Source organism: Anolis carolinensis, chromosome 3 (genome assembly GCF_035594765.1).
Source record: "Anolis carolinensis isolate JA03-04 chromosome 3, rAnoCar3.1.pri, whole genome shotgun sequence".
NCBI lineage: Eukaryota > Metazoa > Chordata > Lepidosauria > Squamata > Dactyloidae > Anolis > Anolis carolinensis.
Window position 1 is genome coordinate 265,338,725 of NC_085843.1, and position 25,505 is coordinate 265,364,229.

Genomic DNA, 25,505 nt, shown 5'->3' on the forward strand with positions numbered 1-25,505 from the left:
AACTGATTATCTGGATCCGGCACAGTCTGGCTTCAGACCGGGGCATGGAACTGAGACGGCCTTGGTCTCCTTGGTGGATGATCTCCGCAGAGAGCTCGACAGGGGGAGTGTGTCCCTGCTGGTTCTCCTGGATCTCTCAGCAGCCTTCGATACCGTAGACCACGGTATCCTTCTGGGTCGCCTCGTGGGAATGGGCCTTGGGGGTACTGCATTGCAGTGGCTCCAGTCCTTCCTTGAGGACCGTACCCAGAAGGTGTTGATAGGGGACAGCTGTTCGGCTCCACAACCGTTGTCTTGTGGAGTCCCACAGGGTTCAGTACTGTCCCCTTTGTTGTTTAACATCTACATGAAGCCGCTGGGTGAGATCATCCGGAGTTTTGGAGTTCGGTGTCATCTGTACGCAGATTATGTCCAACTCTATCACTCCTTTTCTCCAGCTTCCAAGGAGGCCGTCCAGATCCTGAACCGGTGCCTGGCTGCTGTGTCGGACTGGATGAGGGCGAACAAATTGAAGTTGAATCCAGACAAGACAGAGGTCCTCCTGGTCAGTCGTAAGGCCGAACAGGGTATAGGGTTACAGCCTGTGCTGGATGGGGTCGCACTCCCCCTGAAGGCGCAGGTTCGCAGTTTGGTTGTCCTCCTGGACTCATCGCTGAGCCTGGAACCCCAGGTTTCAGCGGTGGCCAGGGGGGCCTTCGCACAACTCAAACTTGTGCGCCAACTGCGCCCATACCTTGGGAAGCCTGACATGGCCACGGTGGTCCACGCTCTGGTTACATCTCGTTTGGACTATTGCAATGCGCTCTACGTGGGGTTGCCTTCAAAGACTGTTCGGAAGCTGGAACTAGTCCAACGTTCCGCAGCCAGGTTATTAACTGGAGCGCCATACAGGGAGCATACAACTCCTCTGTTGAAGCAGCTCCACTGGCTGCCTGTTAGCTTCCGGGCACAATTTAAAGTGCTGGCTTTGGCCTACAAAACCTTAAACGGCTCTGGTCCAACTTACCTCTCCGAACGTATCTCCCCCTATGAGCCGCCCCACAGATTAAGATCTTCCAGTGAGGCCCTGCTCTCGGTCCCGTCGCCGTCACAGGTGCATTTGGCTGGAACGAGGGACAGGGCTTTTTCAGTGGTGGATCCGCGGCTGTGGAACTCCTTGCCAAGGGAGATTAGGGAAGCCCCCTCACTCATGTCTTTTAGGAAGCAGCTGAAGACCTGGATGTGGGACCAAGCTTTTGGCCCATCCTAAGATACGGTCGATATAATCTGATGTATTCGCTGGATTAATGTGTAATTGAATACAGACTGGCTCTGACTTTTGGCCCAATGCTACTGGCCCTGTTGTAATGGCCACACAGTGCTTTACTGTTTTAAATGGGGTATAATATTGGTTTTTAAGTGTGTTTTTACGATCGTTTGTTTTACTATATTTTGTATTATATGGGGCATTAATCTTGCCATTATGTAAGACCGCTCTGGGTCCCCCTGGGGGAGAAGAGCGGTATATAAATTAAATAAATAAATAAATAAATAAATAAATTGTGTAACTGACCTTATGTGACTCACTGGGAATAAACAGAAACAAATGCTAAATTCATTGTCCATAGAATTCCATACAAATTTCCTCAAGTGAAATGTTTTGGGGATCATCTGTTAGTAAGTAAGCATCCTTTTATATGGTGCCCCAAAATGATTTGGCATCTCCCCCAAGTGTTAAATTTTAGTAGTAGGAAAATGCAAAAGAGTTGAAGGACTCTTATGTATGGACACCCTAGGAAAGATTATTGATTGCATATTTCATGTAGGAAAAGGTAATATTGAGGTATAAGCAGAAGGTCTAAAAGTGAAATACATTTTCAGAACAAAGGAGATAGCCCTTGTTAATGTACTATGTCTTCTGATACATACCTCAGATTGGGAACCTGGTACATATTCCTTCAAAAAAAAAACCCACAAAAACAAAACTAACAAATATTCAACATGTCTAGGCTGTATCCCAATTTTTCAAAATACCCTCCTTATTTATGGGATGCATTAGGATTTTCCTGTTACACTAAAAGATTAGTTAAAAATCATTTTAACTTTTAAAATAAACAGAATATGTCCACACTCACAATTTTCTTCTTTGCTGTGATGAAAAGAATGTGAGAGTTCAAACAAATAAATATAACATCACAACTTCAATATAAACAGTTTTTTTACACATCTCTTTTTATGTGTTGAAAATGGAATTTTCCAAAGAGTCTAGAACTTTGTAACCTTCTTTGGTTATCAGGGCTCTTAGAAATTAAATATAATGTTTCCTCTGTAATGGTCACAAGAAGAAAGGAAAATAAGAATTTTGTCTGACTACCTGTTATGAAGCTGAATAGATTACTACAATTCAATCTGAATCATTTCACCAAGATGCTTCTAGCACCGACTCTTAACTACTCTGTCATACTTTAGGCTTCTGGGTTACACTCAAGAAAAGCTAAAAGTCCACATCTTACATGAGATTTTTGAAACATTTCTATTAAGCCAGATATACAGTTCCCGCATGATTAGAGAACATAATGGAAAACTGAAAGGTATTTCATTAAACATATTTGTCTGCAGACAGAGTTCCCTTAAAATGTGCCAGCATTTATCTATGTTATAAGTATTACAAACCATCTCACAAAATTGAAATTTCATAGCAGGGTAATCCAGGTTTCTGCAAGAGATTTACAGTTCATGTCTAAAAGTTAAAATATTAAAACTCTTTTAAGCAGATAAACAAATATCAAGAATGCAAACAAGACCTATTTTTATCAAACACTTCATTGAGGTTAAAAACAATGACTTTGGCATAACACATTCTATTCGTAGGAAAGGAGACAGCAGTTAATCAGCCAAAGAAATCCAAGATAGAGAGAAAGTGAGAACAGAGAATGTATGTCAGCTGTGTAGCCAGGTTGCTTTCTGATGTAAAATACTCCATTGTGGCCTTCAGGAGTTGCACTGATACTCACAAAATCCAGACCCCCCCCCTCCCAGTTTAAAAATGTTCTTGTACAGAAGTGGTTCTCAACCTGGGGTCCCCAGATGTTTTTAGTCTACAACTCCCAGAAATCCCAGCCAGTTTACCAGCTATTAGGATTTCTGGGAGTTGAAGGCCAAAAACATCTGGGGACCCCAGGTTGTGAACAACTGTTGTACATTATTATTATTATTATTATTATTATTATTATTATTATTATTATTATTATTATTTCATTTCTATCCCACCTTTCTCCCATGGGTGAGACTCAAAGTGGTGTACCAAGTTTAAAATTAATACAAATACATCCACACACAATACATAATCCACTAAACATCTTATAGGTAAAGGTAAAGGTTTCCCCTGATGTTAAGTCCAGTCGTGACCGACTCTGGGGGTTGGTGCTCATCTCCATTTCTAAGCTGAAGAGCCGGAGTTGTCCATAGACATCTCCAAGGTTATGTGGCCAGGATGACTGCATGGAGCGCCGTTACCTTCCCGCCAGAGCAGTACCTATTGATCTACTCACATTGGCATGTTTTCGAACTGCTAGGTTGGCAGGAGCTGGAGCTAACAGCGGCTGCTCACGCCGCTCCCAGGGTTTGAACATGGGACCTTTCGGTCTCCAGCTCAGTGCTTTAACACACTTCGCCACCGGGGCTCCTTTATACTCCTTTATCTTATACAAATATAAAAATAATCCAATTTAATTCATCATATAAAACAGTTAAAACTTATAGCTGATACCATTTAAAAGTATCTATGAGTATTCAAGTACAAGAATAAATAATAAATACTTTTTTGTTGACTTTTTCCTGCCAGGTAGAAGGTTTATCATTAAATACAACTAACTTTTAAAAAGAGATGTTCCTGTTTTATTGACACCCTTTATCTTTTCAAAATTTGACAGTTCTAATGCCAAGAGAGAGTCCACAAGCCACAATATTCCGTTTCTGAATTCGTAAGTACATATCACTACTTTTAGAGGCAGCCTTATTTTTAATGTGCATGACAGAAGCTACATATATTAGGCCTTCAAAGTGGTTAGTACCAGATGAAGCAAAAAGAAAAGAAGCAGAAATGAACTCATACTACCACACAATGGCCATGATATGTATACATGACTCTCAGGTGAACTGTCAAGATATATATGAACAAGAATCTGTAACAGAGACAAATGTGCATGGCATGTCATATTTTTTGACAAGAAATCCACACTCAGGATATATCTGCACTATAGAATTGATGCAACTTTGCACCACTTTAACTGCCATAGTTCAATGTTGATGCCTCACCAAATTGCAACTCACATTCCATAGCATTGACGCATGGTAGTTAAACCGGTATCAAATTGCATTAATCTTTCAATGTAAATTGGATATGCATTAGTGGGACAACCGGATTAAATGGCATTGTCTTGCAACCTCGTTTATTTGCAACAATCAAACATATTATACAAAGCAGTGGAATATTCCAGCATAAAATCAAGGAAAAACATGGCAGGTAAATTGCCTGGGTAGGTTAAAGGCAGACACAAAAACAATCTCAAAATCATACTCGGCATTAAGTGCAATTCCTTAACAAGTCAATTTCAAATACAGAGTGCCTTAAACAAATATCCTGGTCTTTAGAGATTACCACTAAATACAACTAGATAATCTACAAAAGGGATTCTCATGATCAAGTCATGTCCATGGAATGGTTTGACATCATAAAGTATTTTTCAAAATACATTTTTCCTTTCCCTTTTATTTATTAGTAGGAAACCAGTTCACTTATTTGAGATGTTTCTAAGGGTTTTTTTTAAAGCAGACTTCAGAGTTTCCTGCATCTGTTCAATAGATGCCTGACATTAACTAATTCATTTTTTCATACTCTTGTTAGTAAACATTTGCAGATTTCACTTAAAAAACAACTTTGTGTATGGATGCTGCAGTGATAGCTGTATTACAATTAGACAGCTAATATCAGAAAATAGGGGAAATGGACAGCATTGGAGTAAATGGGATTTAAATACTCTTGATGCTGGCAAGGCAGAGGCCAGTAACTCTATGAAGCCAAGTATTATTTTTTCCTAATAGCACTTTCAGGGTCTCTATGTAGTCTTTTCAAGGGAATTAATCCTTTCCAGCTTTGCTCATTATGGAATCTCATTTGTGAAGCCTGTTGGAAACTAGGCAAGTGAGGTTTATATATCTGGGGAATGTCCAGGATGGGAGAAAGAACTCTTGTCTGTCTGAGGCAAGTGTGAATGTTGCAATTGGCCACCTTGATTAGCATGTAATGGCCTTGCAGCTTCAAGCCTGGCTGCTTCCTGCCTGGGGGAATCCTTTGTTGGGAGGTGTTAGCTGGTCCTGATTGTTTCCTGTCTGGTATTTCCGTTTTCTGCATGTTGTTCTTTATTTACTGTCCTGATTTTAGAATTTTCTTAATATTGCGAGACAGATTTTGTTCATTTTCTTGGTTTCCTCCCTTCTTTTGAAATTGTCCATATCCCTGTGGATTTCAGCGGTTTCTCTGTGTAGTCTGACATGGTGGTTGTTAGAGTGGTCCAGCATTTCTGTGTTCTCAAATAATATGTTGTGTCCATATTGGTTAATCAAAAGTGCCTTTTATGTTCCTTGATTTGTATTTGGGCACTGCATTTGGTGGTCCCTATGCAGATTTGTCCACAGCTGCATGATATACGATAGACTTCTGCAGATGTGAGAGGGTTTTGTTTTGTGTCCAAGTGCCCTACCGGAAGGCCAACAGGGCATCTGGACACCCCTCCCCAGGAAAGAGCAGATGTTGGGGGGAAGTGAGTGGACTTTAACGAGGGCCCAATCGGATTTAAGAAACTCAATTGGGTGCGTGTTACAGCCTTATGTGGAACTGCCCTCACTCCCATTCTTAATTATGGGTTGTTTGTAAGTCAGATATGTGTAACTCTGGGACTGTCTGTACAGTTTTTTTAATGTACTCATTTCTGAACATCATTTTCCCTAAAAAGTTAATTATAATACAAAATGTAATGAAATATGGAAACCAGAGGATAATTGTGTTATAGGTGTATATTTGGTCATTCTATATTAAAATGTGAAATATTAAAATAGATTAATCTTTCTCTAAATTTTGATGTCCTTTGGGCCTGATACAGAAGGAATCGTCAGATCTTCTTCATCCTTTTGACAGTATTCCATAAACAATTCCTTCCATACTAATGATGGCATGGGTACAGTGGAAAGGACATGAAATTCACAAACTCATAAAATTATAGTTTTTCCCTGGACAAATATAAAAACCATACATATTTCTTCAAGCATTTACTTAGATGCAAACAATAGCAGAGAGACCATTAAACCAAGAGCTATTAGAGTAGAAATGTTTTTCCAGCTTTTTGAAAGCCAACTTCAGTTCATCAAGTTATTTTTTGTATTGTGATTCTTCATAAATGATACCTAGGTGGACTGCTTTTGTGACAAAATCTACTATGACCAGGGCCCACACATCAACTGACAGTGTTTCCAGTATATTGTGGTGAGTCCTAGGACTGATTTGCTTGGAATTCTACTCAGATTAGTATACTTATAGGTATATTAGCCCCTATAAAGCTATTCTGAAGATATTTCCAGTAATAGATAAAGAAGCCCAGCCAGACCATTTTAAAAATACCAAGTTGGCTTTTTTTTGGGGGGGGGGGGCAGCATTAGAGATCAAACTAAAAAAGTTTACAATAACTTCTCTATTCTTTTGAACCAAGTACTGTATTGAATTGTAATGGTAGCAAGAAGGGTGTTCTTTCAAGGATCTTTTGATTTATTTATTTATTTATTTATTCATGTATTTATTTTATATACCACTCTTCTCCCCCAGGAGGACCCAGAGCGGTCTTACATAATGGCAGAATTAAATGCCACATATAATACAACATGTAGAAAAACCAAACATAAAACACAAATGAAATCCGGTATCCAAATCAAATTAAAACAATTAAAACCATGTGACCATTACAAAGGGGAAGTTTCAAGCCAAAGTCAGAAGTAAAACCAGGAGGAAGAGGAGGAGGAGGAAGAGGGAGTGCGTGGGGGTGAAAAAGGAAGGGAGAGGGAGAGAGGATCTGGAGCAAAGTGTGTGTGTGCAGGAAGCCCAGCCCATTGCCTTGGCTTCTCTCCCCTCCATTCCATCCTTTGAATCATGAGCTCTTTTCTCCCACTGATTTGGGAACTAGGTTGAGCTGGAGAGATGTCTCTGAGGCTCTGCATGCACCAAGAGCAGAGAGAGGAGAGCCATTGCATTTCCTTTTTCCCTCCTCCCTCCCTTGCATACAAATGGCCCCCAATGGAGCGATTCACCTCCCTTCCCTCCAGAGATGTGCTTTCCTCCTCCTCCCCGGTTTTTTTTGGTTTTTGTTTTGTTTTTTGCACGGGACTCTCACCATGCATTGAATGAAGGCAAAGGGTGCAATGTTTCCAATCCACCACAAGATAGCATCAGATAATATGGAGTGTCGGTTAAACGGAAGTCGGATAAGCGAGACTCTACTGTACTTTGTGTTCACAATTGTGGCACTATTACCATGATATAAATGTCATCCAAACCCAACCTTAAAGTGATTGAGTTGGATAAATTGAGGTACTTTCTGCTGGTGATTGGGAAGCAACAAGATAATTTCCCAGCTTGGTCTTGTTGGTGAATGAGGCTGGGAAATGCAGAATCAAGATGTCATCAAAATGTTTCATCATATTAAAGATTGCTAGTGTGGGAACAGAAATCTGGAGTGAAAAGTCCAGATGCTATATTATCATGTCAACCATTAGGCAGGACCAGACCACAGAATCAGTTTATAGAATGCATTTGTATTATTGCAATACTTGGGATGCAAATCTGTGCACACTATTTACAGCCTGATTTCTCACACCATTACTTTTTCATTCGGTAACTGAATACTTAATGTCCAGGCATTTAACAAGCAGCCAAATTTTGTAAAAGCTTGTCCATATTTAGTGCTGCATGCCCCCAGATCTCCTTAATGCATCTTCATAATACATTTTATAGCATTACTAAATGTACTCAGGCCTACAATACTGAGAATAGTTCTCAAAACAGCTGCAACTACTTTTCATACATTTTAGTAATTGTCCTAGCTAATTACATTTGGGACGTGAACGTGGAAATTGTGACATTAAAATTGAAGAAAGTAAAACCATGGAACTATGGAAGTATTATGTTCTTTGTGGGACTGTCGATCTTAGTGAGGCATTAGCTAATTAAAAACACCAGGATAAATCCTGAATAAAGCATTAAAACCAAGGGTTACTTTCACACTTGATTGGTACATGTCAAAACATTTTGTGTCTGCTTTGAGGTCCTTGTGGCATATATTATATATTGATAGCAAACACAATGAAAATTTTCTACGTGTATCAGTATGGCACAGAGATACAGTGGATTAATGGATATTGAGATAAGATTTTGCAGCACTCCACTTGCTAAGAACCATCTGTTCTCTTTTTGCTTTCATTTCTTGTTTGATTTTTGATGCTGGTGGGGTATGGCCTTCAGACTTTGAAAAAAAAAATCAACAAAATCAATTCTATAACAAAAGCAAAGTAGAAAACAACCTAGAAACAAATGAAACAAAATTTTAGAAGAAAACCTAAGATATGCAACTAGAATAGCCTTTCTTTATTTCTACAAAAGCTATCCTTTGTTAATTTTGTTCTTGAAAGAAGCAACAAGGAATTTTAGAAATTTTATTTCTGCATCAAGGAAGTATTTCAATTCCATGTCGATTTGGGAGGATATTCACATTTTAGGACATAAAATGCACAACATTTGCACATAGGATTTTTACATAAGAATCAGCATTTCTGCATAGGAAACAGAGGTTTTAATACAAAAAAAAAATAGTATTTGAAAAATATGCTGTTTCCTGTGCAGAATAAATAGAATTAATTGGGGACTTATTCTGACAAAAATGCATACATGAGGAATTATTTGTGTGCAGAAAACAGTATTTTGTGCTTAGTAAACATCACTTTCTGCACAGAAAAATGGCTTTTTTGTCAAGAAAAATGGCTCACCTCCATTTGAAAATGTATGTTATCTACTTGTAGCATGGAATGATAACTTTAGTTATTAGGAACCTTCAATTGTCTAATAATTGCAATGACCGTTTGACTCCTTATATCCATTCCAGTGAATCTAGTATTGAAATCCACGATTTCTGTCACTAACAGCCATGCAACTCCAAGATAGTTGTTGGAATCAAATGATAATTTTAGTTATTAGGCAGCTACAATTACCAAATATTTGCAATCACATTGGTTAATTGACTCGTTGTATATGTTCCAGTGAACAAATAAATCTGGTAGTTAGGTTCAACATTCTGCCACAAAAAAAAATCATATAACTCTAGATTTGAAGCTAACCAAAGCATAGACGTGCACAAAAAATCTGTTAATGGAGTTTCCCTTCACAACTGCACTGCCCCCTAAGTCCCCTTCCCAAGATAAACCATGACAAATCATATATTACGCATTCTCCTGACCTAATGTTCTGACTCATTTTTCAAAGTGTATCCCAAAATATTGGTTAATCAGATGTAAATGCAGGAAATTCTCTGACAAAATAGAATAGTGTATTTTAAAGTACTGAAGAGCACTAGTCCAATCTAAATTTTATACATTTTTTATTTTTAAAAATCAGTTTTGGAGCCAATCGCAGCACTATTTGTTTAATATAACCAGCAAGGGGGGATATCTAGTTATAATGACAAACAGGTATCAACCCAATCCAGGCTTAACCAAGGTCTTCTCTCTAAAAGCCAATGCTATTTGAAGGGTAGAGATAGTGAGATCTGATCCTTGCTGAGACATGAAGTTATCTCTGTAAAATGGGGGCACTTCAAAGTAATTTACTCCACGGTGTTGGTTTGAAAAGGGAAGGAGAATGAGATTGCACATACCACCCCGAGTCTCTGAAGAAGGGTAAGATTTATTTATAAATGTTATAAATAATACAGCAGAGAAGCGTGCAAGATTAAGGCCTGCAGAGAGAACAATAAAACATAATATACTGCATTTCTTCCATGTATCTTTTAAGAAAAGAGCCTCCTAAAAGACCTGCTTCATCTCACTTGTAGCCTGATGTATGACATGCTTTTGCCAACTAAATTGAGGAAGGCAGTTATCATACACAGCCCAAACAGATTTATGAGTTTGTCTCTGAATGAATGCTTCAAAGATCGGAGGATAGTTCATTGCTATGTTGTTTCCTGCATGTTTGTTGACCTCTGTAAGATTCATATCCTTCATGACTGATGTGTTTTAGAAAGACATAGGTCTCATTGTTGGAAAAAAATGTTGGCAACAATCTGCCTACACAACATTCATCTATACTATTGATCCCAGTTCTGCTCTTGTCTTTAAATGCAATTGTCTAATACATTGACATTTTGATGTGAGGTGTGGGTTTGGGTTCTTAAGATAGTAGAACTACAAAAAGAAGAAAGAAAGAAAGAAAGAAAGAAAGAAAGAAAGAAAGAAAGAAAGAAAGAAAGAAAGAAAGAAAGAATTCAGTGTAGATGAAAACAGAGAAACAGGAAGATATGTTTGGTTCTTTGAGAAATGTACTATAAAACAAGAACCATCGGGAAATAGGTCTTGGCCACTGCCTCAGTATATTTACACATCAAGTTCATGCCCTTACAATTGGTTGGCAGATCACAAAAAAATTAATCGGTAACATTTAATGAAAGTTGCCCATAGTTTAACCCACACTTATGTGTTGTTTCGTTATTTCAGTGGTTTAGGAGCAAATTACATATGGAAGGGCAGAGAGGGGCCTGATAATAAATATTTTCGTACAGAACTATCTGAGCCCATAAGAAGAAGAAAATCATAAGCGGTGAGAAAAACCACATCTACACAGCAACCAGATAACAAACCCCCAAAAAAGCATGGGAAAGAAAGCCCTTTATGCTCATCAGTGCTCTCTGATTTGTGTAATCACTTTCCTAGCCTCAAACTGGTCCCAGGATTTCCTATGTAATCATCTGTGAAACCACTTTCTTCATTGCTGGTTTGAAACTGCATTAAATGGTCAGTGTAGATGGGGCCTCAGTGGATTCTCACTTGTCATTCCAGTGGAGATCCAGTGGAAATTCCTGGCAGATAAAGAAAAGAAGGCAATCTCTTCTGACACTTCTTAGACCTCTGCACCACTCTCTAACTGTTCCAGAAACTCTTCCAACATCCCTGAAAGTGCTTCATAAACAGGGTTATTTTTGCAGGACCTATGAACAGGTATTTTTGGTACAACATGCTGAACTCTACGTTGTCCTCAATTATTAACAATTTCAGTGGGATGGCATCCTCTTCATAGGCAATGGAATGCAAAATTTAGCGTATAAATCTGTGCAAAGGGGTTTGAAAATGAGGGTTTATTGTATGAGTTAGCCATTACGACCTTTAAGGCTTCAGTTAGTGGCACTGCAATCTTGAAAGTGTCAAATGAAATATTTCATTTCAGCGACAAATCTGAGCCCTTTAATGAATCAAGGAGAGTTGCATGTGTACACTGTACACAGATTGACTCTATGAGATCCCACCAGTCATATTTGGCAGGGTGCAACAGACCATAAAATTGGAAAATAGATACTGTAACTTGATTCAGTGAACATAAACCATGGCAAGAAATTTAAAGTTACTATGTGGATTGTGAAGAATTTATAACTGAACAGGATTTTTTTTTAAAAAAAAAATCTATTTATATCTTTTTTTCTTCCATAATTTCCCCAGTTTCTTCTTTTTAATAAATACTTTTTTAAAGTATCACTTTCCCTTTTCCCTTGCATATTGCATTATACAAGCAGTCTGATGAAAGAATGGGAAGAAAAAGCAATTAGCATTTATAAAGCTGTTTTACTTAAAGCGTTCCAAGTATTTGTGATACATTATCTCAGTAATCAAGACTTTGTGGGTAACAACACCATAATCATAATCATGAAACAAATAATTATCCATAGTGTGAGGAAAATAAAAGGATCATCATGTTGTTGTCACAAAAAATGAAAAGACTAAAAGTAAGTGAGTTGTAATTCACTCACACAAATAAGTTTTATGCAGCTAGCTGAGATAATTTTTAAGATTATGCTTTTTGCACTATAGTATGTTGATCATCAATGGTGTCCAGTATCCACTATTGGCTGAAATAAAATTACTAACTCTGAAGTTTTAATATACTACAAATATATACTATAAATATGTGAATGCTGACTTATGCTGTACTGAGCCATATAACCTCCCTCCAACATTCTGAAAAATCCTTGAAGCCACCCTGCATGGTCATCCGAAACAAGGACAATTTACCCGGGATTACCTGTTGTTGTGTTGTACTTATACTAGAGATTATGGACAATTTTGCCTTTTGACATCCATGAATGCTATGCTGCATGTGTTTATTATATAGACAAATTAATACCTGGTTGGGTCTGTAAGAGAGAGGTTCTCTATCATTTTGACTAACACAGCCTAGAAATATACATGTCTGTATGTGTTTTATAATAATATATATACTTATGTTTGAATGGTGAAATTACATTAGTATTTCTTCAGAGACAGTATTACATAGACAGCTAGAACTGTCTTGAACATGACAGTGGAAATTTAAAAATCATTTTGATATTTTATTTCTACTTTACACTATTTTCCTTGGAGATTTTGCTGTACTGAGCCATATAACCTCCCTCCAATATTCTGAAATGTCCTTGAAGCCACCCTGCATGATCATCCATGCTTCACAGCTATCAGGCAAGAGAAGAATCTGGCTACATTCCCATGGTTGGATGTGAAATAATGACAACAGCACTTAGACCCCTGAAGGATCCCAGCTTTCGGTACTGATGTCAACATTTTTCATCTGCCTATGAGGGTATATCCAGATGCTTCATTGAGCCTACTTGCTAACTGAGAAGTGCAGAATGACTATTTGGGGAAACTCATAAACTTGCCAATGGGTTGAAGGTGAGGGAGCATTGAACATTGCAGAAGAAGGAAGAGAATATTAATCTCTGGGGCATCAAAAAAAGGATATCCACATGTGAATATGCCCCTAACATAATTCTGGACTATATGTGAAAATGGCCTGAACAAAGGACATCCACATGCAATTTATAGCCTCAGAAAGAACAATAATCTCATTTTATTTGGACAAAGCCATTTAACACTTTTAAATTTTTGAGGGTCGGGACATTTGTAGGGATATCAAGATGCTTGTTTATAAAGCTATTATCCTCCCAACCCTGTTATATGCCTGTGAAACGTGGACCATCTACAGACGTTACATTCAACTTCTGAAATGATTCTGCAAATCTCTTGGGAAGACAAATGTTGGCATTCTGGAAGAAGCAAAGACCCTTAGCAATGAAGCAGTGGTCCAACTTCACTGGACTGGCCATATTGTCCGAATGCCTGATCACTGTCTCCCAAAGCAGTTGTACTCTCAACTCAATAATGGAAAACAGGATGTTGGTGGACAGAAAGGGAGATTTAAAGATGGGGTTAAAGTTAACCTTAAAAATTGTGGCATAGACACCAGGAACTGGGAAGGCCTTGCCCTCAAGCATTCTAACTGGAGGTCAGCTGTTACCAACAGTACTATGGAATTTGAAGAGGCACGAATGGAGGGCAAAAAGGAGAAATGTGTCAAGAGGAAGGCGCATCAAGCCAACCCTTGCTGGGCATGCCTTACATCTGGAAATTGATGTTGTCACTGCAAAAGAACACATGGATCAAGAATAGGTCTCTACAGTCACCTATGGACCCACCGCCAAGACCCTATACTTGGAAGGCAATAATACTCAGCCACAAGTGATAGCCTATAAATCTTTTGGTACATCTCTTGTTTCTGGAAGTTCATTTAACCAACTTCACTGATATAAAGGAGAGTTCTATTAGACTAAGTGTATGGGCACTACATGTTTATAACAACTTGATACTAATTTGTTCATCCTATGGAATTCTTTTCTGGAGAGCTGTAGTGTTATAGTTCAGTAGTGCTGAACTATGAACTATTTTAACTAAGAAACATTATTTTTTGTCAGATGTTGTCAGGTCAGCTTCAACTTATGATGGCCAAGTCACACTGTTATTAACAACCTTATTAATATGTTGCAGATTTTAAAATGTGGCTTCCTTGGTGGAGTCTATCCACTGTAATCCAATTTTCATCTTCCGACTGATTCTACAAAGTACTATCGGCTTTTCTAAAGAGACACCATCTCATGATATGTCCAGAATATGACAGTTTAGTCATTTTCACTTGAAGAGAATATTCTGCTCTGATTTGGTCAAGGATTCACTACTTAGTGCAGATATATTGATATAGCTGGAATACCTAGTAAGTAATGCGGCCTCCTCTCTTAGAATAAAAAGGAATTCAGTTCATGAAATGCTTCTTTTTCATAAGAAGGTTCTGAAGGTTCCTTAAAGAATATTCACAATGAAAATGAATAAGTGTCTAGCAACACACAATGTTCTCTTATAATGAATTTCATAAAAACTATTATTTGTGTTGTTGTATGTCTTTCGGGCTGTGTGGCCATGTTCCAGAAGTATTCTCTCCTGATGTTTCGCCCACATCTATGGCAGGCATCCTCAGAGTTTGTGAGGTATGGATAAACTAAGTAAGGAAAGGAAAGAATATATATCTGTGTAGAGTCCAGGGTGTGGCAAGAGTCCTTTGTCACTGGGAGCCAGCATTAATGTTTCAGTTAATCACCCTAATTAGCATTGGAAATGTTTTGTCTCTTGCCTGGGGGCATCCTTTGTTCAGTCAAGCCCTAAGAGTGTTGGTTCCCATCTACTGTTTTGATTTTGGAGTTTTGAAATACTGGTAGCCAGATTTTGTTCATTTTCATGGTTTCTTCCTTTCTGTTAAAGTTGTCCACATGCTTGTGGATTTCAATGGCTTCTCTGTGTAGTCTGACATGATAGTTGTTGGAATGGTCCAGCATTTTTGTGTTCTCAAATAATATCCTGTGTCCAGGCTGGTTCATCAAATGCTCTGCTATGGCTGATTTCTCTGGTTGAATTAGTGCCTCTCATGTTCTTTGACTCTTGTTTGGGCGCTGCGTTTGGTGGTCCCTATGTAGACTTGTCCACAGCTGCATGGTATCCGGTAGACGCCTGCAGAAGAGAGAGGATCCCTCTTGTCCTTCGCTGACCGTAGCATTTGTTGGATTTTCTTTGTGGGTCTGTAGATAGTTTGTAGGTTGTGCTTCTTCATCAGTTTGCCTATGCGGTCAGTGGTTCCCTTGATGTATGGTAAGAACACCATTCCTCTGGGTGGATCTTTGTCTTGACTCTCATGGCTTGTTCTTGGCCTTGCAGCTCTTCTGATGTCTGTGGTGGAGTATCTGCCTGTAGAGCCCAGTTTAGGTGGTTGAGTTCACCTTGGAGGAGGTGAGGTTCACAGATTCTTTGTGCACGGTCTGTACTATTATTTGTGTTTAATGTGTGTGTGCACATACACACAGTCAGTACTGAATGCATTTTAATGCAGTCTTCAGTACTTTTAATGCCACCATTTGCTTCGTGCATGAAACTAGAAGTACAGACTACATTCTAAGGTTGTGTCAGGAATTCTAATGGAACCTTCTGACACATTTACAAGAGAATTGGAAGAGGAGAAAAATGAAAAAATATGCAATTCTGAGGCAGACCTTGGTTAAAATTTGAGGTGCAAGATTTGCAAGCAATGAAAGTTTTCTTTTTTGAATGGTTTGTTTCAGCAGGAAAGTCAACTTCAACATTAAAAAATAAAGAAAACTCATAGCACCAACAGACAAAATTTTGAGAAAGAGTCTTGGAGCATTGAAAAATATTATTTAGTTCTTACAGTTAATGCAACACCATTAAATATTCCTAAGGTGATTTCAAAAACAAAACAATTATTTTCAGTACCCTGAAACTTGGTCTGTTTCTATGTTTTAGCTTTACCATGAAAGAGTTGACCACGTCAAGCAGAAAATATTTGTATTTCATGAAACTCAGGTAATCACATCTTATTTACTTCTGTATTTTTACATTCAGAAACAAGGAAAGTTTTAATGAGATTTTCTGCTTGATGTATTTATTCCATAATAAAATGTTAATAAACAATGCAATAAAGGTTGAGTTGACAAAGAATGGGATTCGAATGTAGCTGTTGCTACTGTAGCTGTACATGCCTGTCTAGACTAGGTAGAAAGCGATCTGCTTTCAGAATCCATTCCTGACACATCCTATACTGAATATTTCTCTCAACTAGAATTCAAGTGCCTTAAACTAGAATTCAAGTACCTTAAATAAAGTGCCTCTATTCCCTCCTGCATTCTATTATTCCAAAATTACATAAGCTTCATTGCTTGCTTGACATTGATTAACTAATGGATAAATCACAGTTTTTGCTCAAAAGAGCTCAAGGCTGTGTACAAGATTTAAAAATAGATTTTAAAATCATAACGCAATGGCATCTAAATCATATACAAGACAATAAAACCAATCAAATAAAATCAATGACACCAGTAGCAGAAAAAATAGCAGTGATGGCACTAACAAATATGGCCATGTAATGCATAAGTATTAATATACCATAGTTTTATTGCAGATCTTAGAGAAACTGGGCCTTCAAATGGAGTGTGGTACTTTAGGAATTATGGGTCCTGGTTTATCTGCATGCCAGGGTTGGCTTTGTTATTAGGCAGAGTGATGTTTCATTTGAAAAGACAGAGAATTGCTGCTTACATATTATATGGCTGTGTTTTTAATGCCAAGGGAAATAAAAAGAATTTGAGGGATAATCTGGGTCACATGGGAGCCCCGGTGGCGAAGTGTTTTAAAGCAATGAGCTGCTGAACTTGCAGACCAAAAGGTCGCAGGTTCAAATCCCGGGAGCAGAGTGAGCGCCCGCTATTAGCTCCAGCTTCTGCCAACCGAGCAGTTCGAAAACGTGCAAATGTGAGTAGATCAATAGGTACCGCTCTGGCGGGAAGGTAACGGCGCTCCATGCAGTCATGCCGGCCACATGATCTTGGAGGTGTCTACGGACAACGTTGGCTCTTAGGCTTAGAAATGGAGATGAGCCCCAACCCCCAGAGTCAAACATGACTGGACTTAATGCCAGGGGAAACCTTTACCTTTACCTACCTGGGTCACATATCAAAATAACATGGCTGATATAACTTGCCTGCAGTTATATCATTTGCTCCTCTACTTCAGATACCAAGATAGACAGCATCAGATGTCCCACAAGCCATAAGCTACAATTGATCTCTCTCTCTCCCCCCCCCTCCCTCCCTCCCTCTCTCTGGGCCCTTTTACACAAGTCCATAAATGGTAATGGGTTACCTGAGGCATCCAAATAACGCCTCAGGTAAACCCAGATTAATCAGGAGAAAACTGGGATATCCCCGTTTTTTCTGGATTAATTTGACACCTGCAAAGATCCAGATCTTAAGATAAGGTCATGGTCTTTGCAAGAGCTTGGCCCTATGGGGATTGACTCTTGTGATTGCTTTTATTTATTTTTATTCATTTACTGTATTTCTACCCTGCTCTATCGCACCCCGGAGGGGACTCAGAGCAGCTTCCAGTTTTGGCAAATATTCAATGCCACATTGAAATATAAAAGCATACAATGCACAACACATTAACTTTAAAAAAACCCAAAACATATACATACAATTTAAAACTGTTAAAAACATAGCACCTAATCCCACTATCAATTCTGTGGACGTATATTGCACTGTGGTTATGCTACTTCCCGAACTCCTAATTCCACAGCCAGGTTTTAACTTTCCTCCTGAAAATGAGGAGGGAGGAGGCCGATCTAATATTGCTGGGGAGGGAGTTCCAAAGCTGTGCAGCCACTTCTGAGAAGGCCCTATCCCTTGTCCTCACCAGTCACACTGGCGAAGGAGGCTGGATCGAGAGCAGGACCTCCCAGGCAGATCTTTAGCAATCCTATGAGATTAATCGCTACAGAGATTCTGGTTCTTCAGGCTCCTGGAGCCCGAAGGAGGGCATGGCATGCAACCCCTCCCCTACCAGCCTCCCATTTTCCATTCACCATCCCACCTCCTGATGCAGCATTTTCGTGTGTCAGGAGAGTTCTTCAGAGGGGCCTGAACTGCCGGCAGAGCTTTTGGGTAAGTTTTTGAGAGGAAAATGGGGGCAGAAGGGCATCTAGCCACCCCCCTGAGGGAAAGCCCATGGTTTGAGTTAGGGATGCAAACAAAATCCCAGGAGAAATTACCCAGTTCCAGGAATTAGGGCATGTGAATACGTGTGTGCATGTGAACATGCACACAGAAACATCCAGGATTTTTTCACTTTCAATACATGCCTGATCCCTCTTACTTATAAATAGATTTCTAAGACACCCCTTATGATAATGACCTTCATGTTGAAGAAGGATCAAATTGGCAAACAGATAAAAGGCATAGCCGTAGTGACTCACAAATGACACATGGGTAATGAAAAAAAAAAAGTTAACAAATGCAGGCAAGCTGTACCTTCAATGAAGTATGCAAAAAGTTCATTTTAAAATTATATTTGGACATTTCCATTAGCTTTTTTCCCCCTCACAGCATAATTGTAAGGCTGCACCCATCTGGAACTAATTTGAAAATTGGAGGTTAATGGTCACAAAAGATGACTTGTTCCAATTACACAGAATATTTTATAAGTTCACTCCCTGTGCATATTTTCATTTTATATGCTGTTTCTACCTGTCTGTCAGTGACCAAAATAATTAAGTTTTTAACTGTTACGTTGTTAACATATAATTACCACAACATCAATCCATTTACATGACTAGATTTTCCATTCAGATTTCTTTGTATGGATGGGAAATCTATGTGGGAAAACATACATTGAATAAATATTTTAAAATAAGAGTATGTTCATGCCATATAAATAATGATCTGAGTGTACAGGTGGGGAAAGTATATTTTCAAAGCCACATGTGCCCCCCCCCCCCAAGGATGTTTTTATGGTCCACCACATCTGAAGAACCCTTGCACTGACCTTTTGTCTGTCCCAAAATAGCATGAATTACTGATCCTAGAAGTCTTGAGGAAATGAAACAATTTTCTTAATAAAGAGACTTCAGGGTCTCCCTATACATAGAAAATACAGACTTTTAAGAACCAAAAGTAGAAATTTGGCTAGTTCACAGGTTTTATTTTATTTTACAGTACTGCATATTTCAATAGCCCCAGAGGGACTCCAATCACTGCAAACCTGCATAAACAAAGAGAAGGGAGGTGATAAAATATTAATAATATATTAGATAAACCCTTCTCCCTTCACACACACATCCTTGAGTCAATACAAAGTGAAGCATCCATCTCATGAATCATTATTAGGCTTGAGCGATCCATGAAAAAATTGATTCTAAACTCGTTTCAAAAGTAGGGGGCGCCAGCGTTTTATTTCTGAAGTCATTTCCGAATTTTGCCCCCCAAAAATTCGAAGTTAACGAAAATTCGTTAGTTTCAAAATTAATTCGTTAATGGCAGACGCGCATGCGCAGTGGCCAAAAAAAACAGCACGAGGGGAGATTTTACAGGACTCTCCTGCCCTCATTTTTTAAGTGATCTTCTTCAAACTTGGTACAGTGGTAGAATACATTTAACACTGATAGCTCACCAAAATTTGGAACGTTTCCCTTATCCTCTGATTTTTGGCGAATTTTCATAGCTTTTATAATAAACCATTTTTTAATAATTGCAGAAATCTGTTCCTGGTTTGAAAGTCTTATTTCCTGTTAAATTGGGTTGTCTTTACTGTGAAAGTCATTGTTCTACTTCAGAAACTTTGTTTTTGTGGCTGAAACTTCGTTAAATTGGTGTGTGTGTGATATATACTGTATATATATATATATATATATATATATATATATAGTCCCTGCATATGTGTGTGTGTGTGTGTGTATATAGGTAAAGGTATCCCTTGACGTTAAGTTCAGTCATGTCTGACTCTAGGGGTTGGTGCTCATCTCCTTTTCTAAGCCCAAGAGCCAGTGTTGTCCATAGACACCTCCAAGGTCATGTGGCCGGCATGACTACATGGAGTGCCATTACCTTCCCGCCAGAGCGGTACCTATTGATCTACTCACATTGGCATGTTTTCAAGCTGCTAGGTTGGCAGAAGCTGGAGCTAACAGCGGGCACTCACTCTGCTCCCGGGATTTGAACCTGGGACCTTTTGGTCTGCAAGTTCAGCAGCTCAGTGCTTTAACACACTTCGCCATCGGGGCTCATGTATATATAATATACATACACATACACACAATGTGGAGAATATGTGGAAAGGTAGATAGATAAGTTGGGAGCCACAGCGAAGGCACCTTCTTGGGAGCAAGGTCTAATAATAATAATAATAATAATAATAATAATAATAATAATAATAATAATAATAATAATAAATCCCTTACAATATCCAAGATGGCTCACTGCTACAGAATCTTGGGAGCTTTAGTTTGGTATGGTACCATTATTGGCAGAGAAAGCTAAGCTGTAGGAGTTGAAATCCAATCATTTATCCTCCCTATAGAATCAATTTTATATGCATTTTTAGCTACAGAAAAGCTAAAATCAGGACAGTAAAAGAACAACACCTAGAAAATGGGAATTCCAGACAGGAAACAATCAGGGCCAGCTAATACCTCCCAACAAAGGATTCCCCCAGGTAGGAAGCAGCCAGGCTTTGAAGCTGCAAGGCTATTCAATGCTAATCAAGGTGACCAATTGCAACATTCACACTTGCCTCCCACAGACAAGAGTTCTTTCTCCCACCCTAGACCTTCCACAGATATAAACCCCACTTGCCTAGCTTCGCACAGAAGTCAAAACCTCTGAGTATGTCTGCCACAGATGTGGGTGAAACGTCAGGAGAGAATGCTTCTGGCACATGGCCATAGAGCCCGGAAAACTCATAGCAACCCAGCCAGTAGGCTGTTGCTGAACAACCTATGAACTTTTAGCATTAAAGGAAAAAATGCCCAAGATTTTATCACTTAATACTGTTGGCATGTCTGAAGAAGAATAGAATGCTTCTATACCAGGCAAGGGCAAACTTTGCCCATGTCTGGAGTTAGGAATTGTAGGAGTTGAAATCCAAAACAATTTGACAGAAAACTGGGAGTTGTAGTTTGGCATGGTACTGGCTCTCTTCTGCAGGGAAGGCTAGGGACTTTGTAAAACTACAGCTCACATGACATGGCACTGAATCTGTTGCAATTGAGCTGGTGCCAGAATCCTTTCCGGGAGATCTCCTCAGTGGAGATATCTCTTAAAGGGATATCCTCTGGCTCTAAGGATTCCGTTTAGGAAGGCAAGCCAGTGGTTTTGGTATTCCCCTTTAAGCCTGGCTGAAGAAGCAAAACCAAACGGCGGCTCCAGGGCGAGGCAGGGAGGCCAAGCGCAGGCAGGCATGGCTCTTCTCTCTTCTCTTTGCTCCCTCCCTGCTTCGCGGAAGGCTTCTACTGAGCCGGTGTGGTGGTGGTGGGGGGGGGGGCGATCCGAAGACATCAGAAACAAACGAAAAAAAGGTACTTTTATTATTCAAATTCGTAATATTTGTAAGGCAGTGAGCAGATGTTTCAATATCAATTCAAAATTAATTACGAAACGAATTTTAAACGAATTTAACGAACTAACGAAAAATTTGCTCCAGCCTAATCATTATCATGGAGGAAAGTAAGATGTTACATTACTGAATTTGTTGCTATTACTTTTCTAGTGCCAGAGAATGTTTGTAGGATTTCCTTACCTGTTTCAGATACTCATTTGAATGTACTGTAAATAAAATAAGACAATTCCCACACAATAGTAATCAACAAAGAAACCAAACACTATCTTGAGTGTGAGTAGTTCTCCATTTAGGAGCAAGTAGCAATTCATAACTGATCTCTGGTGGGTGTATACATAAAGATCCGTTTCGATTAGATAACAGGTTGGGTAACTAATTTGATTGGGTAACTAATTTACTGTGTTGGCTCAGGGGAGACTAAAAGGAGGCAAAGATAAGCCCAAATTGGACTTCTTTTGGCAATCTATACTATATGAAGAGAAAGCAACCATAATATCATCAAGTCATCTGTTCCTGATAAACTAATAACTGTCTCTCACATGCTGCCAAACATGCTGATACAGTGATACTCTATTCTAAAATCGATATAAAATAGAGATATATGTCCCCTTATATTTGTAATAGATGCCTGTTAACATTTTATAGCAACAGATGCTATTAAGATATTAACAAGTTTAACCCTTGAATTCCTGTGTATTCACAGAAGACTGTAAGAGATGTATAATTCCTCATATAAATAATGTATACATAAATGGATGATAATGATGACAATATTGATTAGTATTCTACTTTTCTCCCCAAACTGGGACTCAATGAAGTGTAACATACAACTGAAAGGATAACAAGCTCTTTAAAACAGATCAGTTTAAATTGAGCATCACCTTGTCTCCCATAACATTTTAGATCTCCCATAAACTGGTATTGGAGAAACAAAACAGCTAAAATGTTGTGGATTTTTAAATATCAAGTGCATGGACATTGAAGAAAATCGGAACAAATGAGACCTGACAAACTGAAGACAAATAACTCCCAGGAATTTTGCTCTGGTCCCTCTAAATTTCTCCTTTCCCCAAAGATGAAATATATTGTTAAGCAGGTATATTTAGCTAAATGCTAGATCCTGTCAATTCATGCTGCTGCTTTCTATACACTATGCCTGGTTCTTATGCAGAAGGTATCAAACTAATACATATATCATAATGACTGACAAAACCAAAAGCAAAAATAATCAAAATATGCTACTGTACCCCTATCCATCACCATGCATCTGCATAGCCAATCACTGAGCTGGCTTAGATGATGGGGGTGTCCACATTGCATGCTCCCAAGTCAACCCACCACTGGATAGTGTCCACATGACCCACTGGACCTTCACCTTGCTTTTGTTGTTTTGACCTTTGTAGTGCCCATTGGGTATGAAAATGGCACTTGCCACCATTTGGTGCCTGTAATGATGCTAGCTGGAGTGATGAAGCAACATGGGGCGGGGGAGGAAGGAATTGTACTGGAAAGGTCAAAAGAACCTTTCCAGTAGGTTTTTAAAAGCTCATGTAATTATTTAAAGTCTTAAAGTTCCTGCTATATTCCTTACCCCTCACTTTATTTTTAAGATGCAAGAAACTAAGAATATTACTTCTTTGAAAATCATTTTTCCATGCACACACTACACATAGTCATAACTCATAATAGATCCCATTTTACATTGGTGTGAAGGGAGACTCAATACTTGGAACCTGGTCCAACTCTCTAAACATTTTATAACACCAATTTAAAGTTATACTGGCTTCAATACCTTGTTGTAACCAAAAAAAATTTGTTGAAAAATTCAATAATTCTACACTATTTTCTTCTGTTTACTCTAACAGCATCAGTTTTTAAGCCAAACCCAAGTATAATACCTTACAGTTACTATGAATAATATAGTATTTTCTCTGAAAGCTATTTTTCTTTCTTTTTTGACATTTTTAAAATTTTGTTTTGACAGCTGAAATGATCATTTCCCAATTATCATAAAATAATGACAATTGCAAGAAGCATATTTCTCCATTGCAAATGCTCATTTTTGCCACCAGAGGAATTACATGGGCATCTATGCTCCCATTAGATTTTTTATTTGCTTGCTGAGAGAGGCTGTCAAGTCTGGAGAAAACACCACAATGATACCTTGTTGGAGAAGTACTTCCCACCACATCAGCCAGTTAAAATTCTCATACTGGCAACTCTTTGGAAATTAGTTTTGAGTGAATCTAGGAGATTTGTTTGTTCCTGAAGAATTTCTTCCACCTTTCCACCAAATCATTTCCAAACAGTATTGGAAGAACATTCTTAAGAATCATTCTGAATTTAAGTGCACTACGATGCTTTGAATGAATGTGAATTCTGGAAGGAGTTTACTTGAGGCATCCAAATCATACTGCAGGTAAACCAGAATTAATCTGGAGTAAACTAGGATTTTTCAGTTTATCCCAAATTAATTATACACCTGGAAAGATCTGGACCTTAATGTAAAGTCCAGATCTTTCCAGGTGTGGGCCCTGTGAGGATTCACTCCCGGATTGCTTTCGCAACCCTGAGGGTCAATTCCAATGGCAATCCCGGTTCCTGGAGCCTGAAGGAGTGGGATGGCCTTTAGTTCTGAATCCAACCAAGGAAATCCATCCATTCCCAGGACTCAGAAACTCTGGTTCTCAAAACAAGAAAGAGGAATGTCATGCAAAAATGTGCAAGGCAGTGATCTCCACATTTTGGTGTTTTGGACTTCAGCTCCCAATAATCCTGACCATTGGACAGCTCCCCCTGTGGCCAGAATTGAGCATACCCTCAGGAAGCCAGAAGCTGGCTTCTTCACACTTGCCTTATTTTTTTTTCTTTGTTGGCACTGTTTGCATTTGCGCCTTGAGTATTTCACTTTTAAAAAACTCCCATCCATCCTTAACTCCCTTGTCTTTTAATATTGGTGTCCATGGAATTCTACAAAATACACATATTAAAACACATTTATATGAAATACAAATTAAAATATACAGAACAAAGTTTAAACATAAGATGTTCGGCTGTCGGATCTCTTCCAGCAGGCCATTCTACAGTCATAGGATGGCCGATGAAAAGGTCCTCTGGGTGACAGTCACTAATTGGGTTCTAGTAGGTTGGAGTAGCTGCCTCCCCAGGGGACCTAAGAGTTTAGGGTGGATTGTACAGGAGACGGCGATCCTGTAAGTAACCTGAACCCAAACCATGTAGTGCTACAAGCAGAGAGAAGATTTCCCAGATCATAAGACCATTTTTTTTTCATGTGGTTAAAACAATGTCTTACCACATTGAACTTTTTAAACTATTCTTTCTGAAATAAAACTGCACTAATCTTTTCAAAATACATTGGGACTATTTTAAAAGATCTTGGAACATTTTCAGAAATTTTATAAAGTTATATTATTTTTATTATTTAAAAATTGTGAAATCCAACTCAAGACAAATTTACCCCAAGAGGATTTAAGCATTTGGGGTGGCTTGTACAGAAGAAGGTGATCCTGTAAGTAACCTGACCCAGGTTTTGTGTTTTGTGCAGCTGTAGTGATGATTATAACACGTTCCTTGCTTTCTTTATAAAGATGGGAGTAGAATATTAGCTAATGAGAAATGCAGCCCCACTACACATGTTTATTCAAATATTCTATAGAATTCAATTTTGCTTACTCTCAAGGAAACATCACAAAGTCTGCAGTTTAAGTTTCTAAGGTATTGGTTTAATCCCAGAAGAAATCTTAACAATATGGATTAACATAACATCCAAGAATTTATCACTGTTCTTTGTTTTGTGAATGCTTCCTTGTAGTGTCTCTGATGTTTTTCTCATGCTGACTTGTGCTCCATTTTGGGTGGGAAGG